This window comes from Macaca mulatta, chromosome 9 (genome assembly GCF_049350105.2).
Source record: "Macaca mulatta isolate MMU2019108-1 chromosome 9, T2T-MMU8v2.0, whole genome shotgun sequence".
NCBI lineage: Eukaryota > Metazoa > Chordata > Mammalia > Primates > Cercopithecidae > Macaca > Macaca mulatta.
In genome coordinates, this window is record NC_133414.1 from 107,545,455 (window position 1) to 107,565,449 (window position 19,995).

A 19,995-nucleotide genomic window follows, 5' to 3' on the forward strand; every position below is an offset into this window, starting at 1 on the left:
TGAGTCCTAAATGAGAAAACTGTATTACAGGATGATTTCAGCTCATATGAAATAATTTTAACAATTAGCCGGGCACAGGGGCTCATGCCTGTAATCCCAGTACTCTGGGATGCCAAGGCAGGCGGATCATTTGAGGTCAGGAGTTCGAGACCAGCCTGGCCAACATGCGGAAACCCTGACTTTACTTAAAAAAAAAATACAAAAATTAGCCAGGCATGCTGGCAGGTGCCTGTAATCCTAGCTACTCCGGAGGCTGAGGCAGCAGAATCACTTGAACCCTGGAAGCGGAGGTTGCAGTGAGCCGAGATCACGCCACTGCACTCCAGCCTGAGCAACAGGGTGAGACTCTGTCTCAAAAAATTAATTAATTAATTAATTAAGAATTTTAACAATTAAAATAATTCAAAAATAAAATGAACTGACTCAATAAGTAGTGAGCTCCCCGTCCTTGGAAAGATGCAAGCAGAGGCCAAATAGCCATGTAACAGAAATGTCACAAAGCAACTACACACCCCAAGACAGTGTATAGTTGACCTCCATCACCTCTAACATTTTTCACAAAGCCAAATTTAATTCCTGTGCGATCCAGTAGAGAGCCGGCGCTCTATGAATCCTTGACTACTGATCAGCAAGCCTGCCAACAGCTTCACTACGTAAGTTTACACCAATTGTTGCACTTCTCAGCCTCAGTTTCCCTGGACACAAAATGAAGGGGTTTCTCAATCTCTTGGGATTGTATAACAAAGTGACTGGCAAATAATAAACAACTAACAGATGTACCAAAGAACTTAAAATGCATACAGCGTCTGCCTTTTCCCCTCTCTGCCATTCTGCATCGCCACTAATCCTGCATCTAATTGGTATCTCCATGAAAATTAAACTTGAGGAAGAACCAAGGGCAAATGCAAAACCACACTGAGCTACCCTTTGAATTGCATACCTTTGCCAGTTTAATTATCAGTCCATTACTTTTTAAAAGTCCATTCTTCTAACAGCCACTTTCTGGGCACCCCCTGTGGGCAGAACACTATGCAAGACCCTTGTAGAATACAGAGAAGGCTTACGCCCTGCTCTGCCTTCTTGGGTGTGTACCTGCATCTACTACATTGTTTAAAGATAGCTCTGAATTTCCCCGACCAGGGTAATGTCGAGGGATTCATTAAAATTTACTAGTGTAGAGTTCTGTGTTTACAGATTGATTTCATCAAGGAAAACCAAAACACAGAATAATAGAATGAGGAGTGAACCAAGACCCAGAGGAAAACTTTTAATTTTTAAGATCTAGGATACCAGTTGTCAAGGTTTACCTCTTCATAACGCGTCAGAATACAGTGCTGTGCCTGGTCCAGCCCTTGTCTGAAATCCATTTCACTCACACCTGAATGATATAAAGGGGTCATCCTGAGAGTGGTTCTTAGGCAACAGCTTCTCAACATCACCAACACTGTGAAGTCTTAGAAGCAACTAGGAGATTTCCAAGCGGAAAGGATAAGAAACTGGGGAAGACTCCCAGCCAGCTATATAAAGCTTAAGAGTCTTTATTTACATACTTTGTACTGTTTCTAGCTGGGCACAGTGGCTCACACCTGTAATCCCAGCACTTTGTGAGGCTGAGGTGGGTGGATCACCTGAGGTCAGGAGTTCCAGACTAGCCTGGACAACATGGTGAAATCCCATCCCTATTAAAAATACAAAAATTAGCCGGGTGTGGTGGTGGGTGCCTGTAATCCCAGCTACTTGAGAGGTTGAGGCAGGAGAATTGCTTGAACCGGGAGGCAGAGGTTGCAGTGACCGGAGTTCTCACCACTGCACTCCAGCCTGGGTAACAGAACAAGACTCTGTCTCAATTAAAAAAAAAAAAAAAAAACTGTTTCCACAGACATGGTACCAACAAATGAGAACCCACGTAGCAGCTATTAAAACACTGAGAACCTTCCTGGAGGACCCTACAAAGATGGTCAGGTTGGAACCAAAGTGGAGATTCCATTTGTCAGAGAAGTTGAAACCTTTGGCTCCAATGTTAGACAATGCAAATGACCTCCTCAGAATGCAGGAGGCCAAGAGAGAATGACTCAGAAAAGGGAAGCAAGTCATATACTCCAAAGCCAGACATGAAAGGCTGAGATGAGTGTTTGCTGTCATGATTCAGCTCTTAAACAGATTCTGACAGCCACATTCGGGTGCCTGTTAACAAGGCTTTTCTTCCTTAAGGAATATCAAAAACAGCCTGCAGAAACAGCTCATAAGCACACATTGTCAAGATTCTGGACACTTAAACTACTAAGCAGTTTGCCGAGGGCATCATTGCAACAATAAAACATTCAAAAAGCTAACATTTTATTTGTCCAGTTCCTGTAGACACACAGCTGAGGAGATTAGGGAGGAAAAGATTGCAGGTTGAAATGTTGTAGCCCAGAGGTCCCAAAACTCTAAGATGTTTAAGAATCACCTGGAGTGCCGGATAAATGCAGAACCCCAGGACCAGCCCCTAAAGAGGCTAACTGTATGAATGCAAAAAAGGCATTGCCCATAAGGACTCTATATTTCAGTAAGCACCCCATGCCATTCAAAGGTAGGTAGTCCCTAGACAACTCTTGAAACATTGACCTGGTCCAATGGGCTATTTTTGTAAGAAAAATGAAGCCCAAAGTAGTGAAGTGACTGCCCAAGTCCAACTTTCTAAGTCCAATAATGGCTCCACAAGGAAGAAAGCTAGAAATAAGAATAGATGCCTCACAGTATAACCCAAATTGTTGAAGGGCATGGTCAACCCCTAGGGCAGCAGACAGCAAGCTAGGTCCTTAAACAGAGCCTCTCCCCAATGAGAGAACCTGCAAAAGAGGTCCCCTGGGAGGAAGATTGATAAGCAAATAGCAATAACTGGATTCAGCAGGGCCCCTGTGTTTCTTGCCACAGACCTCTGTCTACACCCCAAACACTGTCACCTGCACCGCCGTTTCCTATTCACCTGACTGTGAACACCTGCATGGCAGGGACTGGGTCCCATCCATCTCTGCATCACCACTGTCACATATGAAGTCTTAATGAACTCTTTTATTCCAAGAATGAATGCTGTTACCACCCTCTGCATAGAATGCCTTCCAAGAAGCTGGTTCACCTGCCGCATTTCCCGTCATCCCAGCTCCAGCTCAGGTGTCACCTCCTCCCACCAGACATAACCAGGTGTTCCTTCCTACCTCTCCCAGAGGACCCTGTACTTACCTGTTAGCACTTATCACACAGCTTTGTGGTCACCTTGTTTACCTATGAGACGATGCCTTGAGAGTGATGATTTTGTCTTTGAAACCTCAGCCCCTAGCTCAGCTTGCCATGCAGAAGTTGCCCAACAAATGTTTAGAAGGTGTTCAATAAAGGGAGGGAGGCAGGAAGAATGAAAGGGAGAAAGTAATCTAAAATATCTCACTACAGACTCAAAACCCTACAAAGGTGTAGATGTGCTCTGCTGGGGGAAAGAAATACTTAAGCATTTCCTCTGCTCAAATCTGGAAAGCCAAGTCACCTTCTCTTCAGGCCACCATGATCAGAGAGTTGTTCTGGCAGCATTTGGAAAGGTCCTCCCCTGTCAATACCCCCACACACCTGTGGTCCACCCTCAACACATTCCTTCAACTCCCACCTCCCAGTTTAGCCAGAGCATCCCGAGCCTCAGACCCTCCCACAGCTGCCACAGTCTGTACCTTCTGTACTGAGAACTGGGCACTTATCTCTGCCCACCCTGTACATGTTACCGCCCTAGGGCATCTGTAGAGGCAGCGGTCCCCATACAATACTCCCTGGTGCCAGGCAAAGCACCAAGGGAGGTTCTCCAAATGTCCAGAGCTAGAGAGGGGCTTTTCAGACAAAGATGATTTCTCTTTGAGAGGTCGAAGCCAGACTTTTGCCCTCAGCCCGCTCTGCCATGCTCTGCCACACCCCTGTGCTCTAGGCAACTACCAGCTCGCAGCCAGGTAGAGCAGCCACTAAACTTCCAACTCAGAGGTGCCAGGTCTGTGGTTTACACCTGCTACTGCCTCACCTTTGCAAGGCCTTGTGCAGCTGGCCAGCCTCCCTCTGCCCACCAAACTGCCAGCCAGAGCCCCATTTCACATGTGCAGAAACTGCCCTGAAAGGCTAAGCGACTTGCCAGAGGTCACACAGCTCAAAAGCAGCAATACTGGGGCTCACAGCGAGGTGTGCAGACTTTCCACTCATTGCTGCCACAGTGGCCACAAGTATCAGTCGCCTCCTGGACCCAGTATGGTTTTCTCACCATCTTAACAGGGGCCTTCTACTTTAAAGCCAATAGCCCTTGAAGCCTTTTTGAGAGTTTTCCCTATTTGTTTTTTTTGTTTGTTTTTTTGTTTTTTGTTTTTTTTTTTGAGACGGAGTCTTGCTCTGTCACCCAGGCTGGAGTGCAGTGGCCGGATCTCAGCCCACTGCAAGCTCCTCCTCTCGGGTTCACGCCATTCTCCTGCCTCAGCCTCCCCAGTAGCTGGGACTACAGGCACCCGCCACTTCGCCCGGCTAGTTTTTTGTATTTTTTAGTAGAGACGGGGTTTCACCGGGTTAGCCAGGATGGTCTCGATCTCCTGACCTCATGATCCGCCCGTCTCGGCCTCCCAAAGTGCTGGGATTACAGGCTTGAGCCACCGCGCCCGGCCGAGTTTTCCCTATTTGTATTTTAGCTGCCATATAACAAACCAGATTTCCTGATTCTTTCATGTGTTTATTATGTTCAGGATATTTTTTCCTAACGCTCTGAGACTTATTCCCATAGGAAACATTCAGCTCATTTGGAACTCTTTTGACATGAAACCTCTTTCCCTGAGAACCTGCCTTCAGGGGCAAAACAAGGCTGGCTGCAGCTGGTAAGCCACAGTGTGGCATGGAGAAGCAGCATGGACTTTCAACCAGGTAGGACCCCGCTCCAGGTCCACTCCCGACGACGAGCTATGTAACCCACCACAGTCAACTTCACCTTCCCAAGTCTCGGTTTCCCCACCCACACAACACAAATAATAAAACCTAACCTAAGGGACTGTTGTTAGGATTTAAGATAACATGCACAGGGGCCAACATGTGCATTGTGTGATCTTAAATCCTAACAACGACCTCTTAAGTTACGTTTTATTATTTTAACTCCCCCCAGAATAGGAACTGATATTATTTCAATTACTTTCAGGCAAAGTCAACTTGGAGGGGAAAACACAGTATATATATTTTTCTCATGACCTGAGATTTCGTACCATAGGAAATACTCAGGAAGGCCTCCTGCCACAAATAAATGCAGTCATGGAGGAGAAATCAGAAATGAAGGGGGCAGCTTGGACACTTTAGGAAGGCAAAAGGGGATGGTTACTCTCTTGGGGCTAAAAAGGCCTCTCAAATGCCCCAGTTCCCTCAGTCCCAACCTCCACAACCTACAAGGCCTGTTATCTAAGACAAGCCACTAACCCTCACTGAGCCTCACTGAGCCTCACTTCCTCATCTGCATGACACAGATAACCTCACCAACAACCCCCAACTGTCCAGGATGGTGGAAGGAAGGGTTTCTCCGAGTGTGGCCTGCACACCACCTGCAGCTCAGGCCCTGCTGGGGACCTTCCCAGCCTCTGGTTCCTGCTCCTTCCTTCCTGACAGAGCCTCCACTCTGTTTGGGTACCTGCCCCTCCTCCAGATGGCTCAGGAAATAGGATCCCCTTTCAGTCAACAGTGATTGATTCAGGGGAAGACATGTGACCCAACTCCAGCCAAGAGGGCATGATGAGAAGAGTGCTGATGGTGCCTCCAAAAGCTTCCTGACTCCTGAGAAGCGCCAGAATCCATTTATACCCTTCTTCCCAAGAATGTTGTGTCTGAGATGCTTGGAAATGCTGTGGCCGTCTCATTCCCAGCTTGCAAATGAAGATAATGCCAAGGATGACAGAGATGGGAAGAAGCTGGAGCCTCGTTGACATCCCCAAGTCACTGAAACAATCAATCCCAAACCTGCCCTGTGTCTGGATTAAGAATGGCCCCACTGCACAACTCCAGGGGGCATGATTCGCACTGCAGTCCACATGAAACCACTCCTGTTTGAAAGACAATGAATTTCCCTACTGTCTTCCTGTGTGGCCTAGACAATTCCATCTTGGATATTAATCCGTCACGTTGACTTCTGATTAACCACTGTGCATGGAAGGCCTCTAAGATTTCCAGTGTATCGGTTCTTCTTTGTCTAAGAGCACATACATAAATCCTGCCCTTAGGTGAACAACCTTGATGTTATCATGCTTCAAATGTCCTACACATCCCTTCGTAAGTCACTCCCTCCCTATGGTACAGTATATAAACCGCGGGTCTAGCGGGTAATGGCGCAGGGATCCACCATGTTGTCTCGCCACCATCCAAAACACAGACATGGTTTCTGTTCACAAGTCCCTATTGAATGTTTCTGAGAAACCAGATATATCAGCCTCCTTCTTCAGCCTCTCAGCATCCTTGAACTTTGGGGGTAGGTTCGCATAGGCCTGCCCACTGCAGGACATAGCCAATCTGACTTAGGGTTTCTGACTTGCAGCTGAAAAAATCTGGGTCTGACCTGCATAACCCAGGGAATATGTTATAAATCACGATTTTGGGGTCCCACCAGAGAGTAATATACATTTTTCACAAGCACCCCAGGGGACTCTTACACTCCTCAAGTTTAAGAACCAGTGATTTAATGGAATGTAGAGATGTCCAGTGCAATTCCAGGCACACAGACAACACTATGCCACAGTCCAAAATGGACTTACCAGAGAAACACCATCTCACTTTTTCACTTCCTGTGAAAAACTGCAGAAAGAACAGATGAGGACAACCGAACGGGGAGTGTGAGCTGTCAAAAACAAATAGCACCTCTTCCCCTAAAAGGCTGCTTCTGCATGGTTTTAGGAAACCGTCTGCTAATATTCAGCCAAAATTATCTTCCAGGACAACCCATTGCTGCTGGTTGCCTCCACAGCCGCATAGCTGGAGTCTACCTGGACCTCTGTTCTTGTGGACCCCAGCACACAGCACAGCAAAGAGGCTCGTAGCCACATGACTGGCCGCCCCGCTCTCCCAGTAGCCCTTTCAACTTTATTAAAAGGTCATTTTCCTGGCCTGGTTATCTCTTATCCTGGGCAGATCACCCCCTGTGGCACCAGGAAATGGCAAAGGAAACGGGATTTATTAGAAGAAGATAAAAGAAGGAGCTGGCTGAACCACAAGGCTGTCTAGAAATCATTGTTTTTGAAATGTCAAAAATCCAGAAATCCTAAGGAGTCACAGCTATGCCCCTAATTCCAAGGGGGAAACCAAGACAAGAGAGGGGGTATGACTTGAGGCCCCCAATCATGCAGCTTTTTTTTTTTTTTTTTTTTTTTTTGAGACAGAATCTAGCTCTGTTGCCTAGGCTAGAGTGCAGTGGCGCGATCTTGGCTCACTGTAACCTCCTCCGCCTCCCGGGTTCAAGTGATTCTCCTGCCTCAGCCTCCCTAGTAGCTGGGATTACAGGCGCCTGCCACCACGCCCAGCCAATTTTTGTATTTTTAGTAGAAACGGGGTTTCACTGTGTGGGCCAAGCCGGTCTGGAACTCCTGACCTCGTGATCCACCCAACTCAGCCTCCCAAAGTCCTGGGATTACAAGCATGAGCCACCACGCCCAGCCCATGCAGCTCCTTCAACACTAATCAGAGTCATACGGGTTTCCTACAACGGCAATGCTAAGGGATGATCAATGGGCAGAGACTGTGTGGCATGGATAAAAGGAGACTGGAAGGAGGCCCCAGCACCAATTTAGAGAAGCCGTTTTCAGGACGTGAGTTACATCAATAAACCGTGAAGGCCAAGGGCAGCAAAGAACATCTCACCTGCTCTTTCTGACGTTAAGATCCTATTTAATTCATTTTGGCTTTTTTCTCCATTCAATAAGTATTTGAGTGACTATTAAATGAAGAAGACTACACTAGGGGTTGCAGTGACAAGGGTGGGGGCCAGAGTTGAAGAAAGCATGAAGCATCTCAGTCTAACAGTGAGGATAAAGCAAACACAGTGTAGAAAGTGAAAAGCAAGTCCCATTAGGGGAAGGGTCTTCTTCAGAAGACCTCTCTACCCTCCCAAGCTCAGTGATCAGGAATCCTCCACTCTGTGCTTCCCCAACACCCTGGACGTATCACTATCATTGCAGCTACCACACTGCACTGTATCTGTCTCTGTCTCCTGTAGCAAGAAGCTCACCATCTTGTTCATCCTCCTTATCTAGCACAAGTCCTGACACAAGGAGGGACTCTGTAAGCACTGGTTGATGACATGGATAAATGAATGGATGGATGATGGGGTGGAGAAATGGATGGATGAGTGGATGGATACAGATGCCAAGGAATTCTGGTCAGCAAATCAGGGACAGCTTCATGAGGGCTCAAACATCTGAGCTAGGCTTTGAAGGATGTAAACAAGTAAAGATGAAGCAGAGACCACTTCACCCAAAGTGCTTAGTACCATGTTAGGGAGACGTAAAGTTGGTGCTTCATAAATACATCCTGGATGGGTTTACTACTGAACTCAGTTTTCCTAAGTAAAGGAATCTGCCTTCACTTCCCATAGCCTGTCATTTCTCTCTAGGTAAAGAGAAGCAAGCCCTAAACAGCAATTAAACTGATAAACCAAGGGAACAGCAACTATCAGTCTCTACAAACATGACTCTCCAAAGACAGTTTAGCAGAATGAGGACACTCCATTTGTACTAATAAGAGTTTTCTAGGATACACTGTTAAGAGGCAAAAGCAATATATATATTATATACATGTATATATCTACATATAGAAATCTTGGAAGGATACACAAGAAATTAATAAAACTAATTACCTATCTGTTGGATAATATATAATTCATCACCTAAACTGGGACGCTTTTGAAAATGAAAGAGGGTGTGATTGATCATTCACTGGAACGAAGAAGGTAAACTGGAACTGCTCTGGACAAACTGCTTCATTCCAGCTAATGAGGGCGGGGTGAGGGAGGGAGTATAGTGGACCCAGCAGGGATAAAAATGAAATTTTTCAACATATACATTTTTATAGTGCCTTAATTTCCAAACCATGTGTATGTATCAAACTATTTTTACATTTAATAATCTTTTAATGGAAAGGAAAAGGCAAAAGAATTTAGCCTTCCAACTTGCTTAGACAAGGAAGCTCATTTGCGGGCACCACTGAACAGCCACCCTGAAGAGAACCCCTAGATATGAAATGAAATCACTGCTCATCGCACAGCCCTTTGGCAGCACCCAAGAAAACAGCCTCAAGAAGAGAGCCGCACATGGCCTAAAAAGGCTGGGACTCTGCAGGGCCGGCTGAGACAGGGAACATCAGGGGAATATAAACATTGTAAGACAGACGTAAAGCAGTTCAGGTTTTACACAATCATGGCAACAAAGTGAGATTGATTCAGGGCTGAATTAAGCTCTTTATATTGTTTCTACTTAAAAAGGAAATGTATTGACTACAGTCCTCCTCACAGATTTATCTTTCCTGACATCAAGCACATTCATAACCTATTTTGAATTCCAAGGAACAATGCCGGGGTTTAGGAAAGTGAATACCAGTGAGTTCCACCAGGCCATTTTGGAGTCTGGGCAGAAGCTTCTCTTAACTGCTAATTGCTCAGGAAGCGGGCACAATGTTTTTTCGTTTTGTTTTTTGTTTTTTCTTTTTAATCAGTCATAACCTCAAGTTAGAAAAATGCCTGTCTGGGATCCCTGAACTTTAGAATGGGTCTATCTTGGAAGAGCCACTTTGGAGCCTTTTTAGAGACCATGTGTGGGTGTCACTTGGATTTTCAGTCTCGTTTGTAACCACCTCCTCCTTTCAGAAGTCACTACAGCTCCTCCAGCTCAGGCCTGAAATGCCTAGACCAGGGGACATCTCATCTCCTGCCCCTAGGCTCCAGCAGGCACTGTGGACACTGACCTTCCTAAGGCCAGCTTGACCATGGCCCACTGTGTAACCTTCAGGCGTGCCAAACAACCTTGAGGATGGCAAGATCATGTAATTTATCATCCAAGCAAGGACACTTGAGAGGGAAAGAGGGCGCTAGTAATGGTCACACTGGGACGAAGCACCCTGGGAAACCGGACCACAAGGTCATCCTACTATACAGAATAAATCCAATCCCTCTAACGGCTTGAATTCAAGATTCTCCACCATCTGGGCCTGACTTACTTCACAGTCTTTTTGCATTCTGACTGTGCCACATAGTCTAATCACAGTGGGCCTGCAGGTGCCCAGCATGCCTTGGGCTTCACTGCCTCTGTCCATTTGCTCGCGCCAGTCCCTCCTCCTGCCTCCATCCACCCCATCCCCCACCAGTCTGTAATGCCCCCTTACCCATCTAGGTAGGTCTAAATCTCATCATGCATTCAAAACGCAATTTAACTAGTACTATTCGTTACTGCAGTCATCCAACAAATATGTACTGCCTGCCTATTATGGCACATGGTGAATAAGACTGAAAATATTCCATCTCCCCGGAACTTTAATTCAAGTGTTGGGGGTGGGGGTGCAGGTACATTCACCTAACAGTGATAACTGGTCCTAAGGAAGACACAGAGTGACATGCTGGAGAGGCTACCCTGTTATGGTTTTGAACAGACACAACCACCACCCCACAAGGCTGTAAGCTCCTTGAAGGCAAGGCCAAAAAGGTCTATTTCCCACCCCTGCTGAACCTACCACACGCCCCTGGGTGGAGCACGTATTCAACAAACATTTGCTAGGTGAAGAATTAATATTAAAGAAGCTTACTTACTTAATCTGAAGAGAATTTGCTAACAACCAGTTCTCAATTCTCTATTAATCTGTATGAGATCAGAGGAGAACCTGAATTTCCACTGACCTGAGAGGAACACCACCCCAGGTCCCACAACTATGACTCTCATTCCACCCCGATGCTGGAAGGGAAGTGATTCAGTGCTATGCTGCTTCCCCTGTGGTCACATAGCTAGCGAGTGGCTGGGCCACTGGAGAGGTCAGAAGGTGATCCAGGAAAGACTCAGAATTTAACAACTGGGTAAAAAGCCAAAAGAGGCCGGTGCAGGGGCTCACACTTGTAATCCCAGCATTTTGCAAGGCCAAGGCAGGCGGATCACTTGAGCCCACGAGTTCCAGATCAGCCTTGGCAATATGGCGAAACCCCATCTCTCCAAAAAAAATTGGCCAAGCATGGTGGCTCACACCTGCAGTCCAGTGACTTGGGAGGCTGAGGTGTGAGTATCACTTGAGCCCGGGAGGTTGAGGCTGCAGTGAGCCATGACTGCACCACTACACTGCAGCCTGGGGGACAGAGTGAGACTTTGCCTCCAAAAAAAAAAAAAAAGAGCAAAGAAGTCACTGGAGCAGAGAGTGCCTGAGAACGGACACTGTTAGTTGGAATGATCAGAGAGCTTCGTGAAAGAGGCCTCGGGGTGAGTCCCAGGTGATAGAAAGGAAGTGGCCGGCAGGGTGAAGGCAGGGCCATAAGTATGTGTCTGTGGCCAGAGCAGTCGCTTGGCAAGGCAGTGCTAGCACTCAACCAGTGTTACAGAGGGAGGGGCTGCTGCTGGGCCAGAAATTAGGCCTGGGGAGGTCACCATCTGAGACATGCCCACAGAGCCACCTTTCCATGTCTGACTTGGAAGAGGGAAAGGAACACAACAGCAGTCAGGGTAACGCAGTGGCCCCTTTCCTCGGCACTGCCCTCAGGAGAGAGGCTGCTCTGACTGACGGGTTCAGCATGGGAAGCTCCAGTAAAAGCCAAGGGTCCTGGGGCTCCCCACATTTGTGCGCAGTTCTCCAAGTGGATAGGGGCTGACTAGCATTAGATTAAACAGTACCTGGTAACAGAGGAATTTGGCAAGCAGCATACTTGTATCTGAGTGTATCTGCAACATGTAACCCTTCCTCAGAGGTTTCTGATGCTGAGCAGTCAGAGCAATAATTTAATTTTTTAAAAACCAGCACAATTACAGCACTTTGGGAAGCCAAGGCAGGAGGATCACTTGAGCCCAGGAGGTTGAGGCTGCAATGAGCTGTGATTGCGCCACTAAACTCCAGGCTGGGTGACAAAGCGAGACCCTGTCTCACAAAAAAATAAAAATAAATTTTACAAAAGCACAATTAGCTGCATCTGGATTCTTATTTCAGTTACACATGAAGTAAGCAAATCAATTATCAGTGGCCTGGAGTGGACCCCAACCACCTCTCACCTGCTACAACTAAGATGCTGCCCTGGGCCACCATGGCTGGTCACACCTTGCTAGAATTTTTCTTTCTAGCCTCCACACACCACTCCCACCACCTTGGCCCATCAAGGCGCAGTCAGTGACAAACCCAAACTATAAATATTCAGTAAGGTACAATGTAAGTCTCTAGAGCTAAAGCAAGAACTCACGTTCCTCAGATGGGACTTTCCGCTAGCACTGTGCTCTGAGTGGTAACGATACAACCAGGTTCCCAAAGGCCAGAGTTTCTCAACCTCAGCACTACTGACATTCTGCTTGGGGTAACTCTGTTACAAGGAGCTATCTTGTGCACTCTAAGATGTTCAGAAGCATGCTTGGCCTCTACCTATTATATGCCAGTAACATTTGTGACAAACAAAAATGACTCTAGACACTGCCAAATGTCTCCCGGGGGTAAAATCTGCGTCCCCATGAGAACTATTGCCAAAGGATGACCTCCTTAAGTTTGCTATTTCATATATCCTCATAAGCTCAGGCACCTGGGAGCACCTAGTCCAATAAAATGCCTTGGGAGTTAAAGGGAGAGCTTAGGATCTGGCGAGTTGGAGTCCTGGTTCTACACTGTACTAATTCTATGACTTTAAATAGGTCACTTAGACTCTTGGAACCTCAGTTGCTTCATCTGCAAAATGGGAACAATTAAACAGCACCTACCTCATGGGGAAGCGATGGCAGTTACATAAAAGGACATGTAAAGACTGCCTGGCACAGTGGGTGTTCAATAAATGTTAGTGATTATTTACAGGCTTGGAAAATCCCTTTTATCCAAGCCTGGAGTTTAGTCTTCTATTTCTGTGGCTTCTGATCTTCCCCCTCCTTCCTATGCTCTTTCCACCTGTTAAATGCCTTTAGTCTTAACCTTTGGTCTGAAAGAATCCTTCCTGCTAGTTCAAAGGCATCTGAGGTTAAAGCAAAGGAAAGAAACACACACATACACACACACACACACACACCCCCTTTCATATTCAACCCTGGTCAGACCAACTCTCCAGACAAAGGTTCCCATTGTTGTCTAAAAACAAACTTTTACACAGGGAGCCTAGGAAGCCTTTAAACAACCACAAAAGCCAAAGTCTCCAGACTCTTCTAGTTCTAGAACATTCCCATTCTGCCCCTGACCTTGGCACATTCTCTTCTCCTTTGTGGGCCTCAGTTTCCTCATCTATAAATGAGGGTTTCAGACTCCAAGGAGCTCTAAGGGCCTCCCATCACTGCTCTCTAAGATTTGCACAGTACTGCAAAGCTGCAGCAGGGGTGGCAGCCGCAGCCGCATTTTAGGTAACTGTTTAACTTGGGAGTAAAGTCATGTAGACAAATCACTATCTGTTTTTCCTATATTACCAGAGTGCCAGCAGAATATAGTGGCATGGGTATTTGTTGCCATTGGAGTCAGAAATCTGAATAAAATGAAATCTCACCCTACCACTGAGACCCTGGGCAAAGTAGCTCACCCCTCTAATCCTACTGCCTTATCTGTAACATGGGCTAATAATAAGAAAGGCAGAAATGATGTAAAGATAACGAGACAAAGATCATGAAAGCACCTGGCAAACAGAGCTGGTAGGCATACTAGGTATTCAAAAAACGTATGCCTTCCTTTCTGGAATCTATTCTGTGAATTTTGTACTATAACTCCATGTCATTCTGGAAAGTTCTTTCTTCTCTCCTTTCCAACATACTATTCATCCTTCATGGCTCTGTCCAAGTCCTCCTCTGCCAGGAAGCCCTCCCTGTAGACCCTGTCTCTAAAGACCCAAGGCCTTAAGTTTCCCAAAGACTAGCTTTGTGGAGATTGGGTAGGAGTCCACAAGCTACTCGTTCCCTACCCTGAGAATTTCCTTTCTGCAAATTCAGGAAGATTAACCCCTTCCCTGCTGTGCCCCCAGAATACTGCACGTACCTCAACATCTGCATAAGCTTAGAAGTCATACACCCCTTCGTCAAAGAGTCTCAAAACCACCCTGAGATGGGCTGGTTAAGTCAGGACAGCCCCTTCTTCCCCACAACTCCTCATCCAAGCTGCTCAGCTCCAGAACAAGGAACAGGACAATATGTTTCTTCTCTCACTCTAAGGGATGGCCTCACAAATCCCCAGCCTAGACCCTTCCCCTTGCCTGAGCCCAGGGCTGCAACTACTGCACTGAGGTGAGATGGAACCATAAAGGCAGCAACTCCTGCTGACAATGAAATGGAGCTCAGGAGATGAAGGGACTGGCCTGAGGTCTCTCCACTAGATCACAACCAGGGGTTAGAACAGGGCTCTTGGGGCTCTCAATATACCAAGTCCCCACTCACGCCCTCTTTCCCCAATAGCTGGTACCCCTCCTGTCTCAAGTATCTCCATTCTCCCAGGCTGGGACCTTGCAAACACCTCCAGCTCTTCCCTTGCCTTCTCGCATCCTCTCAGCACCAAGACCAGAACCCTTCCATGATAAGAAATTGCAGATGGCCCCAACCTCCCAAGCCTGGTCCCTACCACCTCATGCCCAGGAGCTGAGGCTGAGCTCCCCAGAGCCCATCCCACCAACAGGGCCGGATTCTTCTGGCCCTAACATGCCTTTTTCATGCCACTCACCTGTCCAACAATCTACCATGGCTCCTCTATCCCACTGGATCAATCCTGCCCAACACACCCAACCCCCAGAAACCAGTCTTACCCACCCCTGCCAAGCTGGTTTCACCCTGCTCCTGTATGTGCCCCTCCCCTCTTGCGGGGATGATCTCCTCTCTAATCCCTCTCTAGGTACCCATGTCATTCCCCTCCTTTGGAGGGTCCTCCCTTCTCCCTTTTCCTCCCTCCTATTGATCCTTCAAGGCTCTGTCCAAGTTTCCCTCCACACGGAGGCCTCCCATGACCTCCACAGTGCTCTCTGACTCCTCTGCACACAATCCCCACTGCACAGTCAGCGCCCAAGCCTGCTGGCCTCCTGGCTCTGAGTTGTCACTACACTGTCTGAGCTGTACAAGCTTGACCCCATCACCAAACTGCAAAATGACCATCCATCGATATGGCCATGTTCCTTCCACCTCCAGCCTCAGCCTGGCATTCATTCCACAAATATTCTCTGAGTGTCTCTAACAGACCCAGAAAGTTCTTGTCCATGTTCTTGAAACCCTCCTTATGTTTCAAAGCACAAGTTAAATGCCACCTGTTCTATGAATCCTTCCCCACACCGCCCCCCACCCCATCCCTAGGAGTCATCTCTTCACTTTATGCTCAGGCCCTATTCCCCCATTACCTCCCTGAGATCTAGGACTTCTGTTCCTTACTCATAGCTGGGCCTCCCACAATACCGTATACCAAAAGGATGCTCAATGAGTGGCTTTCACAGTGAACTGAAACCGAATCTGTCCAATTCTGAGGCCAGTCTGGGCTCTGGGGTGGCCTCAAGCTCCCTACATCCAAATGACCTCTCACTGTTCTTCCAAGATTGGATTTGGGCCCAGACTGAGTCAAATGACCTCTTATCATTCTTCCAAAATTAGGCTTTCCTCTTTAATTACACCTTATCTAGCCACACTCTTTGTGGATTCTAATTACGTAATTACTTCAAGCCCTGGGACTTGAAAACAAAAAAAGAAAAGAAGGGAGTGTGCATGATTACACAGGTAAGTAAACACACCAAATATGCTTATTTATATATACCATATGCCATTTTCTTGTTCCTATACAATGTTGTAACCTGCAAAATAAAACCTGAGGAGGGGTCTAAATCACATTACGATAAAAATCCCCCTGGGTAGAAGGAGACCAAGGAGAACGTCATTCTCCTGAGATGGGCTTTAAAGAGCCTTGAAGTCAACCTCCAGCGCCCTCCTCTTCCCCTTCTACAATGAACAGAGGGGCCTCTGTGATCTTGAGCATGTTCCATTTTTAAAGCATGACCAGGCCCGATCCCTCCTAAGCAAAATATCTACCCTCTTCTGAATGCCAAGTATTCCGCATGCTGTGTCTCTCCTAAGGCACATTTGCACCACTGCTAGACTATGCCCGTGCTGCAGGCAGGGGCCCAGTCTCATCTCTCTTGGTATTCCTAACTCTTAACCCCTCCCAATCCCAGTAGCAAGCCCTCCTCCTGCCTTACTAAAGTATGTGCCCTTCTCCCAATCCACTAAGCCTGCATGTGCTGGTCCATTTGTCCTCTGGTTGGATTCCAGCTCACCCCCCAGCCCACATGCCCTCATGGTACCCTGTACTTGCCCTAACATATTGTTCATCACACTTTGGCATAAAAACCCTTTCGACTACAATCCCAGCTACTTGGGCGGCTGAGCCAGGAGAATTACTTGAACCTGGGAGGCGAAGGTTGCAGTGAGCTGAGATCATACTCCAGCCTGGGCAACAAGAGAGAAACTTCGTCTCAAAAAAAAAACTACCCTTTCATTTGCCTGCCTCTCCCTTCAGACCAGTAGTCTCCAAACTTTTTGATCACACCTTCCTATTTGTGAAATAGTTTTGAGGATACTTACAAAGTAATTATAAAATCTGTACTCCTATACATAGGAAAGCTAAGTCTTTCCTTTAGTTAAAGCATAAACAGAACTCCGACTGATAAAGCTTTCTTCCTGCCCTCCATGGCTATCTTGAGCACGGCTTATCCACTGCTCTGGTTTAGGAACTTGGTGAGGACAGCAGGGGTGTTCTATTCTCCTTGTATTCCCAGGATCTCTACCGAACCCAAAACACAATAAATGAAACAATGAATTAATTTACTTAATAGATAGCGGGGCCCCTCTGTAGGCCAGGCCCATGCTAGTTACTGGGGACATACCAGTGACAAGAAAGAGCCCTGACCACTGTCGTCATAACCCTACAGGCTGGTAGGGTGGGCAAACAATGATTTTCCAAACAAGTGTAACAAAGACCACTGAACCATAAGAGCCCTCAAACAGGAGAGTGTCACCTAGGAAGCAGGACCAGAGATAATTTCCCCAGAACATATGCTCCAGGTGAGATCTGAGGGGTAAGAGGCCCTAACCAGGTAAGGGAGGAAGGCTGCCTTCACACTCCAGGCTAAGGAAACCACACGTGCAAAAGTCCTGAGGCTAGACGGAGAATGGTAGGCACCAGGGACTAACAGAGGCCAGCAAAACAAAACAAATGCATAAACTCAGCAAGCCAAGAAGGACGGCGAGCTTTCCCTCTCCCCTTCACTCCTCTCCACTTGTCAAAACAGACCACACTCGACTACTACCCTCTGAGGGAGTGGCTCAGCCCCGCTACTGCCCAGCCTCTAAGCCAGGCAGAACAGGCAGGCTCTTGGCCTCCCAGACAGCCCTCCCAAGACTGGACCCCACATCACCCCTAACCCATGGACCCCCACATCACCCCTCTGAGGAGCCCAGGGACTCTGAGAAGACACTCCTGCAAACCACGCATGTTGCCACAGGCACTACTAATCAAAGACTCCTGGACAGTTAATTTTTTAAAGAGAGTGTTAAATATTTTACATCTTCTAACAACACTGTTTCTTCCTTGCCTACAACAAAAGGGAACACCCTATACTCCTCAAATGAAGGACTCACTCAAAATAAATGCCAATCTGCAAGACAGCCCAGGGCGGTCTGCACCCTACTGTCAAGGGCATGTTACGATGTCCTCATGACATCCTTGCATCCTTGAGGGAAGCACCTGGAGAACCCAGAACCATAGGCCACCAAATCCCTTCCCTGCTGGAGCATCTTTGACCCCAGGAAGGGAAAATTACTCACAATGACGCTTCAGGTGAGTATTTAAATAGCCCATGCCTTTAATAATTAAAGACAAAACCAAGAACATAAACTGTAATGCAGGCTGGCGGCTGCAGAGCCTCCTCCCAGAGCAGCTGTCTTGATGAGAAGCCGTATCTTCTATCAGTGCTCAGGCATGACTAATATTTCCCAGTTCCTAGGGGGCCTCGCCCCCTTACACCTGCCATTGCTGGCTCTCTAATGTACCACGTCCAACATAGAGGCCCTGTGAAGCAGACACAGAATAGTCCTAAAAGGCCTAACATTGCGTTGGCCTCGGTTCATGGACCTGGCAACTTGACTTTCAGCAACCACCACCAAACCCTGCTTAGGCCCTCAGCTCTCCCAAGCCCCAGCTTTCTCCAGCTACTCTCATTTCTGTCCCTGTTGGGATTTTGCTTTCTTTCTCCAGAGCCTCTTTTCACTTTGTCCTGCTTAAAAGCAGTTCCCACTCCTACCTCACCTCTCCACCCACATTCCCCACTGGCCAGGCCACTGGGGCAGCGACTCAGATCTCCCAGCTCCAGTTCCAGCCTTTCTTACCTCATCCCTGGCTTCTACACTCTGCCCAGTCTCCTATCACCAGCCTCCTGTGTGCACTGTCTACAAAGAAAGGCCCTGTGGTGGCTCACACCTATAATCCCAGCACTTTGGAAGGCCGAGGTGGGCAGATCACCTGAGATCAGGAGTTCAAGACCAGCCTGGTCAACATGATGAAACCCCGTCTCTACTAAAAACACAAAAAATTAGCCACGAGTGGTGGCAGGTGCCTGTAGTCCCAGCTACTCAGGAGGCTGAGGCAGGAGAATCACTTGAACCCAGGAGGCAGAGGCTAGAGTGAGCCGAGACCGTGCCACTGTACTCCAGCCTAGGTGGCAAAGTGAAACTCCATCTCAAAAAAAAAAAAAGGGAGAGAAAGAAAGGCCCAAGCCCCGAAGAGTCAGCATTGTATATCTTACAGCAGCACTGGAAAGACTCCCTCACATCAATGTACCAGGCAAATAGTTCCATTTTCCTCCCTGTCAATTTGTTAAAAGCAATTACAACCCCTGGCCATAATTCTATGCTCACAGGAAACAGTCACCCAACACTGGATCTGCCCCAACTAAAGACAAATTCTAAGTGGAGAAAAGCAATATGCAAATGAATTATCTTTTTACACGTCAGACATACTGCTTGTATGCTCAGCCACCAGGTTTCACAGACTCCAGGCAATAAGAGAAACTGAAATTCACAAGGAATTTCCTAGTGGCCTTTCATACCAGGAAACCAAGGTCAGCCCACAGGCTGATGTTAATAATCAATGCATGAGCCATTATATAAATGTGTAATGAGCTTTCACACTGACATGTAAACAGAAGGACAATTCCGGGATCTACTAAGCACCCACTCCTATCATAACTGTTATAAGCTAGACCACCACCCAAGATGATGGAAGGTCAAGGTCCAAACAGGAATGAACTGGCAAAGCCAGTTACAGGCTGTATCAGTCCTTTCTTGTATTGCTATAAAGAAATACCTGAGACTGGGTAGTTTATAAACAGAGAGGTTTAATTGGTTCATGATTCTGCAGGCTGTACGGGAAGCATGATGCTGGCATCTGCTCGGCTTCTAGGGAGGCCTCAGGAAACTGACAATCAAGGCGGAAGGTGAAGGAGGAGCAGGCGAGGAGCAGGCATGGAGCAGGCATGGAGCAGGCATGGCACATGGCCACAGCAGGAGCAAGAGAGCAAAGAGGGAGGTGCTGCGCACTGTTAAATGACCAGGTCTCACAAGAACTCACTCACTATCGTGAGGACAGTACCAAAGGGATGATACTAAACCACTCATGAGAAACAGCCCCTACAATCCCATCCCCTCCCATCAGGCCCCTCCAACACTAGGAATTACGTTTCAATATGAGATTTGGGTGGGGACACACATCCAAACTGTACCATAGGTGAAGCCTCAAGCACTCAATACTTCTTTTTTGTTTGTTTGTTTT

General features: G+C 47.2%; 1 protein-coding gene and 1 long non-coding RNA gene across 51 annotated transcripts in view; one reads left to right on the top strand and one right to left on the bottom strand.

Moving 5' to 3' along the window:
- SORBS1 (sorbin and SH3 domain containing 1) overlaps window positions 1-19,995 on the bottom strand; it is a 252,279-nt gene that overhangs the window by 217,424 nt on the left and 14,860 nt on the right. The window lies entirely within an intron of this gene.
- On the top strand, window positions 1,929-18,919 carry LOC144331220 (uncharacterized). The gene is made up of 3 exons (XR_013398190.1): window positions 1,929-4,326; window positions 4,665-7,502; window positions 18,802-18,919. It is a non-coding gene; the product is annotated as an uncharacterized LOC144331220 (long non-coding RNA).